Source organism: Carcharodon carcharias, chromosome 9 (genome assembly GCF_017639515.1).
Source record: "Carcharodon carcharias isolate sCarCar2 chromosome 9, sCarCar2.pri, whole genome shotgun sequence".
Taxonomy (NCBI): Eukaryota; Metazoa; Chordata; class Chondrichthyes; order Lamniformes; family Lamnidae; genus Carcharodon; species Carcharodon carcharias.
Window position 1 is genome coordinate 49,306,453 of NC_054475.1, and position 19,183 is coordinate 49,325,635.

The window sequence follows — 19,183 nt, forward strand, 5'->3', positions numbered from 1 at the left end:
ATTGTGAGGTGACCCTGGTGGTGGTGGTGGGGGAGGAGTAGGGGTGGATGGGGGTGTGGTTCATAAAGAGGGGAAAACTTGCAGGGATGCGATAAATTGCATCTTGGGTTGGAAATTCATGGGGGAAATTTGCAGAGGGGTGGATTCGCAGGGTTCGCGATTAATGGTCTGGAGATTCACAGGGGGAGTTTCTTGGTACAGAGATTCATAGAGGGAGATTCACAGCAGGAGATTTGCAGGGGGAGATTTGCAATGCAGAGATTTGCAGGGGGAGTTTTGTGGTGCAGAGATTCGCAGAGGGAAGTTTTGCAGTGCAGAGATTGGCAGGGAGAGATTTGCGGTGTGGAAATTCGCAGTGCAGAGATTCTCAGGGGCAGATTTGCAGGGAGGGGGATTCTCAGTGCAGAGATTGGCAAGGGGGAGATTCACGGGGGAGATTCACAGGGTGGGGATTCACTAGGATATTTGTATGGTGGGAGATTAATGGTGGGGAGTTTCACATGGGTGAAATTCATGGTGGGGAGATTATGCTGGGAGGGGGATGATTCACAGGAAGGGAGATTTACAGAAGAGACATCTGGGGGAATTCAGGGGTGGGCAAATTCATGGACGGAATCCTTGGGGCTGTACAGAAAAGAGAGGTATAAGAGAAGAGGGAGAGAAAAGAAAGAGGATGCAGAGAGAGAAAAGAGAATCAAAATCCTTTAAACCCCCAACCCTAACAGCATTGTGGGACTGCAGTTGTTCAGAAAGATAGCTCACCATCACCTTGTTAGAGACAAAGTAGAGGAGCAAAACTCAGCTTCTTTATTCTCTCGCCATCTGTCCATAAGCAGAGGTTTTTTTTGTTTTAAAAATAGGCTGTGGCACTTATTTCAAAAGCCCTTTGTTTGTGTAGTCAATTTTTAAAGTGACTTGTGGCAAACTTTCTTAAGGTAAAGTCAGAAATTTAGTTTATTCACACATTCGAATCCACATGAGAGATGATTGCAACTTCACACACACACACGCAAGTATACAGTAAGGGGATAGGAAAGATGAGTTTTACAACTATGAATAGCTTAACAGTATAAAAAAAATCTCAGAAATAGATATCAGTTAATGTGATTGCCAGAGTCCAGAAAGTCCAAATCCAGAGGGGGTTCCCTCATGAGAAGTTCCTGTTCAGGCAGGTTTCCGGCTGAGGGCAGAAGTACAGAATTCCTTTAAAGATGATGGCAATGCAACTTATATTCAGTAACTTGGTCTGCTTGGCAGGCAGTGGCCAGTGGCTTCCAGATAAACAGGCACTGAGGAGGACTTGTTGTTGGCTGCTTTGTCAGCTGGAGTCCTGCAGTCGGATGTTTGCATGTTGGAGTTAAATCAGAAGACTGCCCTGCTTCTGAGTTCTCAACTGTATGTAGAGATTTCAAAATGGTCACTTGAGTCATGTGATCTCCTTGCTCCATAATGATTTCATAAAGGGATATTTATCTGATGTTTGGATCTGGCTTGTTTAGTGGCTTATAATGTCCCAGCCATTATCCTCTGACAGGGTAAGTACCCATATTGATGACCCTGTTCTGGGTAGCTATTCTCTTGGTAGATCCTCGGACTCTGCTAGAGGGGTAAGCTTTTAAAGATACAAATGACGTCCAATTCTTTTCTGAAATGGACTTTGACAGTCGCAGGTGTGAGATTCCATGTGGAACATGTCAGGCCATGTATCCAGTGTAATCCATATAATGTTTGAGTGATCACCTTTTAATTTCAGACACCAGGTGACTTGTGGCAGCCATCTTTTGGCCAAACTGAATAACTAGAGCAGTGAAATTGCCATCGAGTAATCACGTCACAAGCAATGAAAAGTATCTATTCTGTAAGTATTAATGTAACTGAGACTATATAAGTAGCCTACCTGGAGTGGAACAACGCTTGGCTGTTCAACACACCAAAGACAAAGACAGGTACTGATTCATTAATTTATCCCTGATGAATTGGAGAGCCTCCCTCAGTGAAACTGAGATCTTGTTTAATACCTTCAAAAGATATTACAGCCATGGGAACCAGGGCTGATTATTGTGTGAATTGATTTGTTCCATGTAAGTTTCTGCTGGTGCCTATTTCTGTTCCAAATGCTGGGCTGCCCTTTAGAAAGGTTTATTTTTCTATTGATGTTGGAAATGCTGCTGCTGCTACTCACTGGTTTACTTCAGGCTATTGGGAGTTTGAGTGAGAGTATAGACCTTTATGTTAACTCTGATATTACTGGCTGCAGGGGCAGGAGCAAATTGCCAACTATAATCCCAATATCCAGTCAAATTCTTCCTTGACAGATCATAAAAAGGCAACTTGAGCAATGGTTCATGGTACAGTACAGGAAACAGTCTTCATTAGGGCAAGGATCAGAGAGTGGCTTTCAGCTCCAAGTCTGATATTTTTAGCTCTCTGAAAAATTATGGAAAACCAGGCTTCTTTCTACACCATATTTTGCCTACATCAAAGTCACAGACAAGATTCCATGATATATTTATTCTCAAATCCTTTGAAAGCAGTCTATTCATATACAAGGTTATAGTAATTTACTCAAAAATTAATTCTCTGACAGCTTGTTCTCAACCTCTTTGAAGAGCAGGCTTTATCCACTGTTATCTTGCATATTATAATTAATAGATCCCTCTGTTTATTATCCTAGACACTAAAGGTATACTTCAGTCACTCATGGCTGATACCATTACTCTCACTTATTTCCTTACCCAAGTATTTCTCCTATGTTACACTGAGCACAAAATGCGTAAGACAAGGCAACATTTCCTGGATCCTGTTGCTCAAAGATACAAAAAAGGTCAACTATTAAACTTTAACTCCCCAAGATGTCCAACACACAACTCCAGGTTGTCCAATGCAGCACTCCCTCAATACTGCACCACAGTGGGCATAAATAGAGTAAATACAATCCATTGAGGGCAATAAGCCTGAACTGATGTGGGGTAGAAGATGGCATATGTCAGTAGTACAATAAAGTTTTGAATCGGACTGGAGGAAGTTTTATAGTGGAATTCACCAAGGGACGGTGTTAGGACCCCTGTTCTTTCTGATATAGATTAACAAACTAGACCTTGGTGTACAGGGCACAATTTCAAAATCTGCAGATGATACAGAACTTGGAGGTATTGTGAACCTTGAAGAGGGGAACTTCAAAAGAATTTGGAAAGGTTAGTGGAATGGCAGACAAGTGGCACACAAGTGACAGATGAAATTTAACGCAGAGAATTGTGGAGTGATTCATTTTAGTGGAGACAATGGGCCTGAATTTCCTCAGAGTGGCAATGAGAGCCAGATTGCCATTCTGTGCTCAATTACTAACATTAAGTTTTTTCTCCGCTTGTTTTATTCGACATTCTGATTCAGGCCGGTTGAGATCCAGGCTGTGCAGCCCCTCCCCGGGGCCCAGCACAAAGTGCAGTAGAATTGAAGTGAAGGAGGCCATGTCCCCCCTTTCTTATGGCATGAGTTGCCATAAACCTGTTAAGTTTAAAGGTCCATTGAAATTTAAAAGTCCTTGACAGACCAGGGAGAAGATGTGTCTAAGGTAAGTGGATAGGGTTTGGGAGTTGGGGGTGTCTGAGGTTGGGTGGGGGGTATTGGATGTCCAAGAGGGTGGGGATTGGTAGTCCAGGGAGGGGGCTCGAAGGCTAGGGGGTGGTTTTGGAAGTCAGGGGTGTTTGGAGGTTAGGGGTTGGAATCAGGGTGAGGGTCGGAGGTGGGGAGGCGGCGTCAGATGTCGGGGCCTCAGGAGTGGTCAGGCCATGGGCTTTGGAGGGGTATCGAGCCTCGGAGGGAGGGGGGGGGGGGTGGGGGGGTGGTGGTGGGGGGGTGGTGTGGGGGGAAGAGGGTTCAGGCCTTGATGGTGGGGGGAGTGGGAGGAAGGTGTTGGTGGGAGGGTGTCGTGCCTCGAGAGGGGGTCAGGCCATGGAGGGGCCGAATTGGGTGAAGGTGTCAGGAGGAGTCGGGCTTGTAGTGGGGTGGTGGGGGAAGGATGTCAGGCCTGTCAGGGGGCAGGGGAATCCCATGCAGGCTGGGGGTACCCTATGGGGGTGCAATAGTGGGAGACCCCTGATGTCCAGGGGAGGCATTGGAGGAGTTCAGTGTGTGAGGTAGTCCAGGGAGACTCCAGGGGAGGTGGGAGAGCCCCATGGAGGGATGGGGGTGTAGTTGGGGGTCGGGTGAGAGTCCCCTGGGGGGTCGTGGTGTCCCATTGGGGTTGGTCTGTGTCTGTACGATAGTTACCCAGAAGTTAGGAGAGGTTTTAATTCTAACTTTTTCTGAGTAACTATTGGTGTAACCCAGTCGGAACCATATGAAGTTTACGATTTAAACTGCATTTTCGGATGGTTCCCAGTGCATGTCAATTGCCCAGGGGAAGTTTGCATTCTGGGCAATTGCCATGTAAACCTTACCTGTGGACTTCTGAAGGGGATTCCCCTTTGCATCTTTGGGCACGCCCCAAACCAACGCTGGGGAGCTTGGAAGTTACAGCCCAATATAAAATGAAGGGTACAATTCTAAAGAGGGTGGAGGAGCTGAGGGGCCTGGATGTGCATGTGCATAAATCATTGAAGGTGGCAGGTAAGGTTGAGAGTCCAGCTAATAAAGCATACAACATCCTGAAGCAGTCCATGCCCATTACAACATTCAGGCTTGAGCTGAAAAATGGCATATAAGATTCACGTCACATAAGTGCCAGGCAATGACCATCTCCAATATGAGAGAATCCAACCATCTCCCTTCGATTTTCAGTAGCATTACTATTGCTGAATCCCCCACTATCAACATCCTGGGGGGTTACCATTGACCTGAAACTGAACTGGACCAGCCATATAAATACTGCGGCTACAAGAGCAGGTCAGAGGCCGGGATTTCTGCGGAGAGTAACTCACCTTCTGACTCCCCAAAGCCTGTCCACAATTTACAAGGCAGAAGTCAGGGGTGTGATTGAATACTCTCCACTGGCCTGGATGAGTGCAGCCCTATCAACACTCAAGAAGCTCAACACCATCCAGGACAAAGCAGCCGTTTGATTGCTACCCCATCCACCACCTCCAACATTCACTTCCTCCACCACTGACACACCGTGGCAGCAGTGCCAAACATCTACAAGATGCAATGAAGCAACTCACTAAGGCTCCTTCGATAATGCCTTCCAAATCCGTGACGTCTACCATCTCCAAGGGCAATGGCAGCAGATGCATGGGGATGCCATCACTTATATGGTTCCCTTCCAAGCCATTCACCATCCTGACTTGCAAATATATTGCTGTTCCTTCACTGTCATTGGGTCAAAATCCTGGAAATCCCTCCCTAATAGCACTGTGGGTGTATCTACACCATATGGACTGCAGCGGTTCAAGAAGACAGTTCACCAGCACTTTCTCAAGGGCAATTAGGAATGCTGACCTAGCCAGTGACACCTACATCCTGTGAAAGAGTAGAAAAATCCTGGGCTTTATCAAAAGAGGCACAGAGTACAAAAGCAAGGAAGTTATGTTAAACTTGTACAAAACAATGAGTATTGTGTTTGGCTTTGGGCACCACACTTTAGGAACGATATGAAGGCATTAGAGAGGATGCAGAAAAGATTCACGAGAATGGTTCCGGAGATAAGGAACTTCAATTATATAGATAGTTGGGGCTTTTCTCCTTGGAGAAGAAGAGGTTGAGAGGAGATTTGATAGAAGTATTCAAAATCCTGAGGGGTCTGGAGAGAGTAGATAGGGAGAAACTGATCCCATTGGTGGAAAGATCGAGAACCAGAGGCCATAGATTTAAAGAAACAATGGTTACTTGAGGAAAAGCATTTTCATGCAGCATGTAGTTAAGGCCTGGAATCTGCTGCCTGAGAGTGTGGTGGAGGCAGGGTTAATCAAGGCATTCAAGAGGGAATTGGATTATTATTTGAAAAAGAAGGATATGTAGGGTTCCGGGCAGAAGGCGGGGGAATGGCACTAGGTGAACTGCTCCTTCAGACAGCCAGCGCAGACACAAAGGGGAAAATGGCCTTCTCTGCCGTAACCATTCTATGATTCAATGTCAAGTACCTGTCCTAAAAAGTATAGCACGACCTCCATAACCTGCAAATCAGTTTGTGCGAAACAAAAATAAAAATACCCGGAAAAACTCAGCAGGTCTGGCAGCATCTGCGGAGAGGAACACAGTTAATGTTTCGAGTCCGTATGACTCTTCAACAGAACTAAGTAAAAATAGAAAAGAGGTGAAATATAAGCTGGTTTAAGGTGGGGTGGGTGGGGTGAGGGTAGAGCTGGATAGAGGGCCAGTGATAGGTGGATATAGCCAAAAGATGTCATAGACAAAAGGGCAAAGAGGTGTTGAAGGTGGTGATATTAGCTAAGGAATGTGCTAATTAAGGCTAGAAAGCAGGACAAGCAAGGTACAGATAGCCCTAGTGGGGGTGGGGTGAAGGGAAGGGATTGAAATAGGCTAAAAGGTAGAGATAAAATAATGGATGGAAAGTGAAATGCTGCTTCACTTGAAATGAGTGTTTGGGCCCTTGGACAGTGAGTAGAGGGGAAGTAAAGGGGCAGGTGTTGCACCTTCTGCATGGAAGGTGCCGTGGGAGGGGGTTGAGGTATAGGGGTTGATGGAGGAGTGGACCAAGGTGTCCCGGAGGGAACGATCCCTGTGGAATGCTGCCGGGGGGGGTGAAGGGAAGATGTGTTTGGTGGTGGCATCATGCTGGAGTTGGTGGAAATAGCGGAGGATGATACTTTGAATGCGGAGGCTGGTGGGGTGATAAGTGAGGACAAGGGGGACCTTGTCATGGTTCTGGGAGGGAGAGGAAGGTGTGAGGGCGGATGCTGAGAATGAATACAATTAAACTTGCACCAGGCCCAGCAGTGGTGCTATTTATATCCCTACTTAAGATTTTGTACAGTAATAAAGAAAATTGATCCACTACGCTTATAGTATTACCAGCACATCTGTCCCATTGTTGCTATCAACCAAACTCATATCTTCATTCTATAACTGTTTTCTCTTGAATATTATAGATATTAAATTGTGATCTTATTTTTAATTTACAAGCATAGTGGATCAATTTTCTTTATTACTGTACAAAATCTTAAGTAGGGACATAAATAGCACCACTCCTGGGCCTAGTGCAAATTTTATTGTATTCATTCTCAGCATCCGCCCTCACACCTTCCTCTCCCTCCCAGAACCATGATAGGATCCCCCTTGTCCTCACTTAATCAGTTTGTGCTGACGCGTAACCATTCATAGACATATTTAGTACTTGCTTGAATGGTCACATGGCAACAAGTGCACTTCATATTGTAATAAGATTTGCAATAAGAGAAAACAGTTATAGAATAAAGATATTATAGATATGGGCTTGGATGATAGCAACAATGGGACAGATGTGCTGGTAACACTATAAGCATAGTGGATCAATTTTCTTTATTACTGTACAAAATCTTAAGTCGGGACATAAATAGCACCACTCCTGGGCCTAGTGCAAGTTTTATTGTATTCATTCTCAGCATCTGGGTGCTGGGTGTCATTAACAAGGCTATTGCCCGTCCCCATTGCAATGAGTGCGGGGGGCGGGGGTTGGGGGGGGGGGGTGGTCCTGCTACTTGGACCATTGCAGTTCATGCAATATTCTTTTGTAGTTGTTTGACGCAACTGAGTGGTAGGCTACTTCAGAGAGCAGTTAAGAGTCAGCCACATTGGAGCCACTTCTAAGGCAGCCCTATCAACATTCTGGGGGTTTCCAAGGACCAGAAACTGAACTGGAGCAGTCATGTAAACACTGCGGCTACAAGAGCAGGTCAGAAGCTGGGAATTCTGCAGTGATTAACTCACCTCTTGACTCCCCCAAAGCCTGTCCACCATCTACAAGGCACAAGTCAGGAGTGTGATGGAATACTCTCCACATGCCTGCATGAGTGCAGCTCCAACAACACTCAAGAAGCTTGACACCATCCAGGAAAAAGTAGCCCACTTAACTGGCACCCCATCTACCACCTCCAACATTCACTGCAATGGCAGCAGTGTGTACCATCTACAAGATGCACTGCAGCAACTCACCAAGGCTGCTTTGGCAGCACCTTCCACCTTGAAGGACAAGGGCGGCAGACACATGGCTTCACCACCACCTAGAAGTTTTCTTCCAAGCCACACACCACCCTGACTTGGAAATATATCACCATTCCTTCACTGTCGCTAGGTCAAAATTTTGGAACTCCCTCCCTAACAGCACTCTGGGTGTACCCACGCCACATGGACTGCTGCGGTTCAAGGAGGCACCTCACCATCACCTTCTCAAGGGCAATCGGGGATGGGCAATGAATGTTGGCCTAGTTAGCAATGTTCACATCCCATGAAAGAATGAAAAAAAGCCTGGTTAAGAATGGCAGGTTTCCCTGCCTAATAGACATTGGTGAACCAGTTAAGCATTTATGATAATCAGACAGCTTTGTGGACAACAGTTTTGTATTTCTACAATTTATTTTACATTCAATTCAAATTCTCAAAGTGCACTGTGAATTTGAACATACATTTTCTGGATTACTAGCCTAGGGCTCTGGATTACAAGTCTACAACGTAACCACTTCGCTGCTGTGCCCCATTTTGTACCATATATAAGATCAAATTTTCAGTGCTTTTTTACCTGCTAGTTTTGTTCATGTATAAGATGGGGGTTCCCGCCATTGGATATTGAAGGCTTTGCTGTATGCGATTGCATATGTTTATACTACTACGTAATTTTATGTGGATTTGATTGTATCTGTAGATGCTATGAAGCTGTTACAATTGAAATGTGGAAGCTTGGGGGCTGAAATCTTACTGTGAAATAAAATAAACTGATTTTTGTTAAAATGGTGCAGAAAAGAATTTTATGCAAACACATACACAGGGCAGGATTTTCCAGTCATCGGGTGGGTGTGGCAGGCGGGCCTGGGAGCGGCTGGGGAATGTTCTGCTGCCCGTGACCAGTCCCTGACCGTGATTTCACGCTGGCTGGCCAATTAACGGCTGGCCAGCATCAAAGGTGTGTTGAAAGGCCCAGTGCTGCCGGGATGGGGGCGGGAGGAGGGCGAGCACAAAAGTCTGCGCATGCATTGGGGATCGCAAACTGAAAGCTGCCTGAAGGCAGGGAGCTGCCTCAGGGAGCTGAAGAATTGTACAATCAAAAAGACAGATTTTAAAAATGTTAAAAACATGTCCTGGCACAGAACTCAGTAACAATAGCAGAAGCAGAAGAAAAATTATCTCTAAAAATTTTTATTTTTAAAAAATTACTGTTGGAAACATAATCCCACCCGTGGATGAGGTTTCCTAAAAAAAATCCAACGGCCGCCTGGCCAATTCACCCACCCACCAACCATAAGGTTGGACGGGCAGCAAAGAATTGATTTTAATTACTTGATTGATGGCCTTAATAGGCCACTTAACAGGTCAGCGGTGTGCCGCCAACTGAAATATCTTGTGAGTGCGCGATGACTTCGGGACACTTGCCTGACGTCATCGCGCACTATTTTATGCCCGATCAGGTGGGGCGCCCGCCCGCCTGCGGAACATAAAATTCTGCCCGTTTATACGTGAATACTGTACAGCCCATTTTCAACCTCTTGTACTTTTCATACATGCCCTTATTGTTAATAAACCATAAGAAGTAAATTAACTAAAAAGGAGATAATGAACAAAAAAAATGCCCTGTTTATATAAACTTTGTGTGTCCTAAAGTTCTTGGTGTGAATAAAGCTGTATTATTGTTCTCTTTGAAGTATCTTTGCTCATTGAAATCATTGCAGTTACTTCTATATTGCTACTGATTTATAGTTCCCATCAGAATTTAAAAAGGAAAATAAAGGTCATCCTTTCTTATCACTCTTTATGACAGTAATTTGTTGAATAAGCGAATGAAGTTTTATTATTCTAATTTACTTTGATGAATAGCAGCTAGCTTGGGACTGACAGATTGATTCTATCTTGCTGTCGGCCAGCCGGGTATTGCTGAGACCAGCCATTAATTGTCTCTGTCCTCTGTCCCCTGCCCATTTAATAACCATGGTATTATACATGTCATTCTCTGATGCCACCAGTCTGTCTTGCCTTCAGTCTCAATGACTCTTTTGTTGCTCCTGTTCTGCAGTCTGTCGTTCACTTATTTTCCCCTTAACCCAGTTTAGCAGTGTCTTTGTTGCTATATAATGGAACAAGGGGCTGTCATGTTATCAGAGTTTCTATCAATTTCTTCCCTGGGATTCTGAATTTAGTCCTTTCATTGTTGTTGGATGGATATGGGGGCAGAGCAGAGAAGCCAGCATTGATGGATTCCTGTGAGTTATAATTCTTCAGAAAAGGCCGGGGGTGGGGGGGAGGGGTAATAAACACAGTGACCAGTGTCCAGTTGGCCTGACAACAGAGTTGGGGAAATATTTAGGGACAGTAATCCAGGACAAAATTAATTGGCACTTGGAAAAATAAGGGTTAGTGGATGAAAGTCAGTACGGATTTGTTAAAGGCAGCTCATGTTTGACTAACTTGAGTGATTTCTTTGATGAAGTAACGGAATGGCTTGATGACAGTAGTGTGGTTGATATGTGTATGTTGACTTTCAAAAGACACTTGATAAATTGTCACATTTGTTAGCAAAATTAAAGCCCTCGAGATTAAAGGGGCAGTGGCTGCAAGGATATGAAGTTGGTGAAGAGACAGAAAGCGGTGTCCTCCAGTTATAGTTATTAGGAGGACTGCTCTTTTTGACCTAGCCTCAGGCATACAGGGCATAATTTAAAGCTTGTGGATGATACAAAATTCAGAAATATAGTTAACAGTGAAGAGTTTCATAACAGACTTCAAGGAGGTCATGGATAGACTGGTGAAATGGGCAGGCCTTATGGATAGAGGAGTAAAGTACCAAAGGAAAGAAGTTATGCTGAACCTTCATGAAACACTGTTTAGGCCCCAGAAGGAGGATTGTGTCCCATGCTGGACACCACATTTTATTAAGGCTGTTCAGGCCTTGGAGAGGATGTGGAAGAGATTTATTAGAATGGTGCCAGGGATGAGGGGCTTCAATTACGTGGAAAAAATGTTCTTCTAGGAGCAGAGATTTGATAGAGGTGTTCAAAGTCATGAACAGTTCTGTTAGTAAATAAGGAGAATTTTTTTCCAATGATAGATAGGTCACTAACCAAGCAGTGAAGGTTTAAGCTGATTGGCAATAAAGTCAAGGGCGAGACACAGAATTTTTTTTTACGCAGCAAGTTTTAATGATTTGAAATGCACATATCTGAAACAGATTCAATACTAACTTTCAACAGGGTATTGGAGAAACACTTGAAAGGGAAACATTTTCAAAGCTTTTTGGAAAGAGGAGAGTGGCACTAATTGGATATTTCTTTCAAAGAGCCAATGCACTGTTGTCCCAGTGCGTTCTGCTTTTCTTTTCAGGTTTCCAAGTTTATTTCCTAGATAAATGAATAGCCTGTATAATCATAGGCCTCAATATTTATGGAGAAGTGGGAAGAGAGCTGGATGGAGGCAGGGGGAGGTACAACATCTGGGAAACCTGGACATACAACAGGACTTCATTGAAATTTTAGGACTCTGATTCCCGACCCGGCAGCCAGATTGACAGGCCGACTGGCTGTCATAGGCAAAGGGCCGAGAAGGGAGTGAGGGACAGATCGTGGGTCAGGGGATATTGGAAGTTGGGGATGGGGCCATGGTTAGAAGTGAGGTAGGTAGATCGGAGGGAGGCTGTGGAGAGATCGTCGGGGGGTGGGGGGCAACAGGAGAAAGACTGTGGATAGATTAAGGGAAGGTATGATCACAGGGAATTGAGAAATGGGTTATTTTGATGGGCTGTGGGGAAGCATTCCTGCTTCTTTTGGCCCACAAACAGTGTTGGAAAGGCAATTACAGGCCTGTGAAACTGCACCACAGGGATTAAACCTGAAACACAAGTAAAATTTGAATCATGCAGCCTTATTAAAATATTTTAAATTAGGGGGCAGCCCCTGGAAAGAAGCTTAGTCAGTAACCAACACTGCCCCCACCCAACCATCCCAAACTGTCTTTGTTAAAACCAGATGTGGGAGTGTTGGACGTAGGTCGGGGTTTAGTTTTCAATTTTTGAGTTTTTAGCTCCTCCTACCCCCTCCTGTCCATTCTGGGTGTGGGAGGTTAAAATTCCCATAGAGTTAATTGAGTAGGTTGTGCAGAAGCATAGCTACATGTGTGCTGCTTTTCAAGATGCTCTGAAAGAAAAGCAAAACTTATATAGTGCCTTTCAAGATTCAGGATGTCCCATGCAGCCAGTGATGTACATTTGAAGTTTAGTCATTGTTGCACATAGCAGGAAAGTTGTGCAGCGCAAGATCCCACAAACAGCAGTAATCTCTTATTCCCTAGCCCTGAGTGTTGACAATCTCAACACGCAGCGCCACGTGTAGCACCCAGAATGATTCAGATAAGGCCCATAGTTACTTTGTATGAAAAAGGAAGCAACTGTTGGAATGGACAAAGAGCATTGAACACAGTCTTATGACTACTACAGGTCAATGTTGTAGTGAGCGATGCTGGAAGCAAAGGTTCTCAGGGTGGAAAGAACATAGCCAGTTGTACCAGGGTGAACGATCATTATGAGAAAATTAGGCCCCTGAGTTAAACATTGTAGGGCAAAGTAGTTAGAGAGTAAGATTAGTTATTAAATAGCACATCAGGGTGGTGTTCAATTAGGTTGACTGCTGATAGATCACATTGTCAAATTGTTAAATGAATGAATGACTGTTAGGTTAACCTGCTAGATAATACAATTATCTGCCAAATTTGGTGAAAGTGAGCAAGTTTTTACACTTTTTTTTGAAGTTTACAATTCTTCCGTAGCGAGACAGCATCTTCAAGTGAAAGTTCGGTAAATGTTTCATATTTGACTCTTGATCAGAAAGATTCCGATGGATCCTACTTACATTTCCAGCCTTTTCCAGATTTGAATTTTGAATTTCTCATGGCTGTTTCTTTGTCTTCTTTTTGTCTTTTCATGATTTGCAATTTTGGAAAGATCGACATGCTTCAATGGTTTAACCCAAAAGTTTAATTCCAGATGTGTCATTGGTGTAACCTGGACTCAGAATCTATTCACTGGATGTTAGCAGAGATGGACCCAGCTGTCAGAGCTACACTGCATTCGATCTGATTGAGAGTTGTGATTAAGGTTGGCTTTGCTTTTATTACTTGTCACCTTTGGCCGCATATGTTGAGCCAGTCTTTGCTCTAGCAGCTGCTCCTTGTGCACCCATTCACCCAATGTTCTACAGCTTTGAGATTTTGATGGCTCAATTCACTTACAGGAAAACAGAAGCACCATTGACAGAATTTCCTCTCTCCAGGATAATCACAGTGCAGTGAGGTATTTAATCATCTCAGCCTGTAGCCATGCCTTTAACTCAGTCTTTCAGATGGGATGGTAAACCGAGGCCCCATCTGCCCCCTCAGGTGGAAACCTCCTTCGGAGGTTCCCAGCATCACAGATGCCAGTCTTCAGCCAATCCCATTCACACCACATGATGTCAAGAAGGCACTGAATACTGCAAAGGCTATGGGCCCTGACAATATTCCAGCAATAGTACTGAGCATTTGTGCCCAGAAATTGCCGCACCTTGGGCCAAGCTGTTCCAGTACAGCTACAACACTGGCATCTACGTGGCGATGTGAAAAATTGCCCAGGTATGTCCTGTACACAAAAAGCAGGACAAATCCGACCCAGCCAATTACCGCCCATCACTTTACTCCCCATCATCATCAACAGTGCCATCAAGCTGTATTTGCTTAGTAATAACCTGCTCACTGACGCTCAGATTCTGACATCATTACAGTCTTGGTTTAAGCATGGGCAAAACAGCTGAACTCCAGAGGTGAGGTGAGAGTGACTGCCCTTGACATCAAGGCAACATTTGACTGTGACATCAAGGAGCCCTAGCAAAACTGGAGTCAATGATGAATCAGGGGGAAAATTCTCCACTGGTTGGAGTCATACCTAGCACAAAGGAAGATGGTTGTCGTTGTTGGAGGTCAATAATTTCAGCTCCAGGATATCACTGCAGGAGTTCTACAGGGTAGTTTCCTCTGCCCAACCACCTTCAGCTGCTCCATCAATGACCTTCCTCCATCATAAGGTCAGAAGTGGGGATGTTCGCTGATGATTGCACAATGTTCAGCACCATTTGCGACTCCTCAGATCCTGAAGCAGTCCATGTCCAAATGCAGCAAGACCTGGACAAAATTCAGGCTTGGGCTGACAAATGTCAAGTAACATTCACGCCACACAAGTGCCAGGCAATGAGGATCTCCAATAACAGAGAATCCAACCATCATCCCTTGACATTTAATGGCATTACCATCACTGAATTCCCCCACTATCAACATCTGGGGGTTACCATTTACCTGAAACTGAGCTGGATTAGCCATATAAATACTGTGGCTACAAGAGCAGGTCAGAGGCTAGGAATCCTGCGGCGCATAACTCGCCTTCTGACTCCCCAAAACTTGTCCCCCATTTACAAGGCACAAGTCAGGAGTGTGATGGAATGTGCTCCACTTGCCTGGATGAGAGCAGCTCCATCAACAATCAAGAAGCTTGAAACCATCCAGGACAAAGCAGCCGTTTCATTGGCTCCCCGTCCACCACCTCCAACATCCATTTCCTCCACCACCGACACAGTGGCAGCAGTGTCAACCATCTACAAGATACGATCCAGAAATTCACCAAGATTCCTTCGATAGCACTTCCAAACCTGCGACCTCTACCACCTCCAAGGACAAGGGTAGCGGATGCATAGGAGCACCACCACCAGGAAGTTCCCCTCCAAGCCACACTCTATCCTGGCTTGGAAATATTTCACTGTTTGTTCACTGTCGCTGGGACAAAATCCTGGAACTCTCTCCCTAACAGCACAGTGGATGCACCTACAGCACATGGACTGAAGCGGTTCACGGCAGCTCATCACCACCTTCTCAAGGCAAGTAGGGATGGGCAACAAATGCGGGCCTAGCCAGCAATGCCCACATCTCATAAATGAATGAAAAAAAAACACAGTACAGTTTTGAAGAGGAGCAGAGGGGGTCTCCCCCCAACCATTATTTATCCTTATAACACTAAAACAGATTATCTCATCACTATCACATTGCTATTTGTGGATGCTTGCTGTGCAAAAATTGGCTGCTGCATTTCTTACATTACAAAAGTAGCTATACTACAAAAGTAATTCACAGGCTACTTTGGGATGTCTTGAAGAAATGTAATATCTTCCCTCTTTTACAGTGCACAGATGTCACATGTGAATATCTCAGCTTCCTTCAAAGAGCAACATTGCAGAATGAATGCAACTCGCTAAGTGAAAGATTTAAAGTGAATAATGTGCATGTTCAAACAAACAACCCCCTTTACAACTTTCCCATTTCATTATTTCAAAGGCTCAAGATCGACATCACCGACATCAGCGCATAATCTAGGGGATATTCCATTACTGTACCACCGGACTCCTGTATTGCTCTATTGTCTGTCATGTAAGATAATAAACTGAGGACCTGTCCGGGATGTTAAAATCCAGAGCACTATTTGATAAGAAGAGGAAGTTCTCTTTGTTGCCTGAGCAATGACCCACAGATTTCTCTTGGTGATCTGAGCAATGTCCCAGAGATCACTCTTGGCAATCTGAGCAATGTCCCAGAGATCTCTCCTGGTGATCTGTGCATTGTTATGACCAATGCAGTTGGTAAAGCAGAGCTATTTAAAAAACCCAGAGAAACTTTAAACAATTGTCATAACCTATAATTTTAAGTGTTATGTTTGAGATGTGACTCTAAATTTAGGAATCAGACCACCAGTTCTCAAGGCTTTACATTAAACTAAATTTACACAGATTAAAAAAAAAAATATATATACACTTGGCTTCAAATTACTACTTTCATAAGTTTTAATACATTCCCAAACTAATCTCCATTAAGGCAACAGCAATCCATAGACTTAGCAAAAAGCAGGTAAAGCATTTCACATTATGAATTCAAAATGAGGTTATTTTCACTTTTGTTCCTGTAGAGCCATTTGGAGGCTTGTAGCTGCCTTTTGATCTCACATTGCCTCTGCTCTGCACACCCAAAAACTACAAAAGTTATACCTACCACTACTGACTAAATGAAAATTCTCATTGTATTACCAGCCTCTTTGAACTGCAGCTAGACTCAATGATATCATTTTGAAGCATGAAATCAATTTCTTTTTGTATTTATGATAACTTTGCTGGATTTAATCTATAAGGTCATTGCCTTATTGAAGATTATATTTCTATACATGCATCATGTAAAGCTAAATGTGTCTTTCCCCACTTATTTCCACAAATAGGTTTGTGTGACTGCAATGGCTTTTCCAAATCACTTTGACACTTGCTTGGAAGGTAACTCAATATTTCATTTAATTTTCAAGCACCCCCTCATTATACAATTTGATTAGGGGAAAATCAATTTCAGAATCTTGCACTTCTACCTCTTTCTTATCATCTACCATCACTAATACATCTTTTTGTTCCTTTTCCCTGTCAAAGTACTTTATAAGCATATTTACATGACACATCATCTGCTTCTTCCTTTTATGTGGAGAATTTATTAAATAATTTACTTCACTCAATTTTTTTTCAATCCTGTAAGGCGCACTTAATCTTGCATTTAATGAATCACTTAGTACTGGTAACAAAATTAATACTTTGTCTCCAGAAACAAAACTGCGAATTTTAGCCTCCTTATCTGCTTTCACTTTCATCACTTGCTGTGATATCTTTTAAATGTTTCTTAGCCAGCTCACATGCTCTGTTCAATCTTTCCCTGAAATTTGATATTTAGTCCAGGAGAGTAGTTTCTGAATTTTGACCCACCAATTTCTCATGAATCAATTTCAGTAGTCCCCTTACCTCATGACCACAAACTAGTTCAAAAGGTCTAAAACCAGTCGATGCATTAACAGCGTCTCTAATAGCAAATAACAAAAATGGAATTTCTATATCCTAATCCTGTGCATAATTCTGACAGTATGCTGTCATCATAGTTTTTAAAGTTTGATGCCATCTTTCCAAAGCTCTTTGTGACTCTGGATGATGAGCTATTGACTTAAATGTTTTATCCCCAAATTGTTCATTACTTCCTTAAACAGCTTTGACATGAAATTTGACCCCTGATCTGATTGTATTTCTTTAGGTAAACCATATTGTGTGAAAAATGTAATTAACTCCTCCACAATCTTCCTAGTTGTAAAATTTCTTAAAGGTATCACTTCAGGAAACCTGATAGACACATCCGTACTGTCAATAAATACTGATTTCCACTTTTAGTCTCAGGGAGGGGTCCTACACAATCAGTCATGATCCTGGTAAAACGTTCTTCAAATGCTGGTATAGGGATAAAAGGTACCGGCTTAATCACTACTTGTAGTTTTCCTGTTACTTGACATATATGACAGGTTCTAAAGAATTTGACTATATCCCTATGCATTCCTGGCTAAAAAAAAAATGTCTGTATCTTTTCCTGTGTTTTTCTAATTCCTAAATGTCCGCCCATTGGAATTTCATGAGTAATCCCCAGAATCTCATTTCAGTTCCCTAATGGGATAACAATCTGATGCATCTGCCTCCAGCTTTCTTTTGCTGAGACATGATCCAACCACCATTTTCTCATTAATATATTCCCTTGAAGATGATAACATACCAGAATACATTTTGCTTTGGTTTCTGAATAATCTTTCTGACATAATTGTTTTAATTGCAAATCATTTTTCTGTAACTCTACTAACCTCTTTGAATTAAACACTTCAGCTGAACTGTCCTGCATTCCTTCCTCCTGAACAATGTTATCAAATACAGTGCCAGCTAATTGGATTTTGATATCTTCTTCCTGCCTTTGAACTGCCTGCTCACCTTGTTTATTTTGTTTTTCCCTATGGGCCTTTGATTTCATTATAACACAATCAGGAAACAATCCAGGATATTCTTTCTGTAACACATCTGTTGAAAACACTTCTACAGACTGCTTGACTATCATAGGCATCACCCACATTTGCGATCCAGCTATATAATTAGCCAGAATAAATTGAACCCCTGCAATGGGCAATTTTCCCAGAGATCTCTCTTGGTGATCTGAGCAATGGCGCAGAGATCTCTTTTGGTGATCTGAGCAATGTTCCAGAGATCTCTCTTGGTGATCTGAGCAATGGCCCAGAGATCTCTTTTGGTGATCTGAGCAATGTTCCAGAGATCTCTCTTGGTGATCTGAGCAATGTTCCAGAGATCTCTCTTGGTGATCTGAGCAATGTTCCAGAGATCTCCCTTGGTGATCTGAGCAATGTTCCAGAGATTTCTCTTGGTTGCCTGAAATTATCTTCTGCTGTAGAATATCAGGCAGATTCTTTGTGGCCACCGAGACAGCAATGGGCAGAGTTTCGAGTAAGGTCATCCTGCAGCAGGCCACAGTCACTTTGGGGAAGCAATCCTGAGCATCACTCCTCAGAAGGCAAGTTCCCTTAATACCTGAGCTGCCTAACTCTGTGCTGTTTCTTCTCATGGCCTGAATTTTCTGGTAGGCAGGGGGGGGGGGGCGAAGCTGGAGCAGGCGCAGGCCAGATTTGCAAGGCTGCTCACAATGGCAAGTGGAAGTGCTCACCAGAGGGTTTCTGGTGAGCAGACCAGTCTGGAGGGTAAGCCAGCGGAGCAAGCCAGGCTGGAGGGTAGGGCAACAGGGCAGTTCAGGCCAGAGGGTAGGGCCCTCATAGGGGCCAGTGTGCCCCTTGTTTTTCGGAAGACTGCCTTGCTGCCCTCCTCGAGGGCAGCATGGCGGGAGGTGCTGGTTCCCCAGGATGGGAGGAGGAGTCGCTCCCCACATGATGAAACATTCCTGGGAGGAGGTGGTGAGCTCCCATGACGTGGTGCGGCGCACCTGGATCCAGTGTCGCCAGCACTTCAATGACTTGTTGCGCTCTGGCAGGGTGAGTACCATGTTGGCATTGGTCAATTAACCCAGCAGATTGGCTTATCCCCCTGCTGTCTCCCCAACCCCACGTCTGAGTGTAGTGACTGCATTGAACGATTGACGGCATGTGTCCTTTGCTGGGTGGGCCAGCAGTTATTACCCA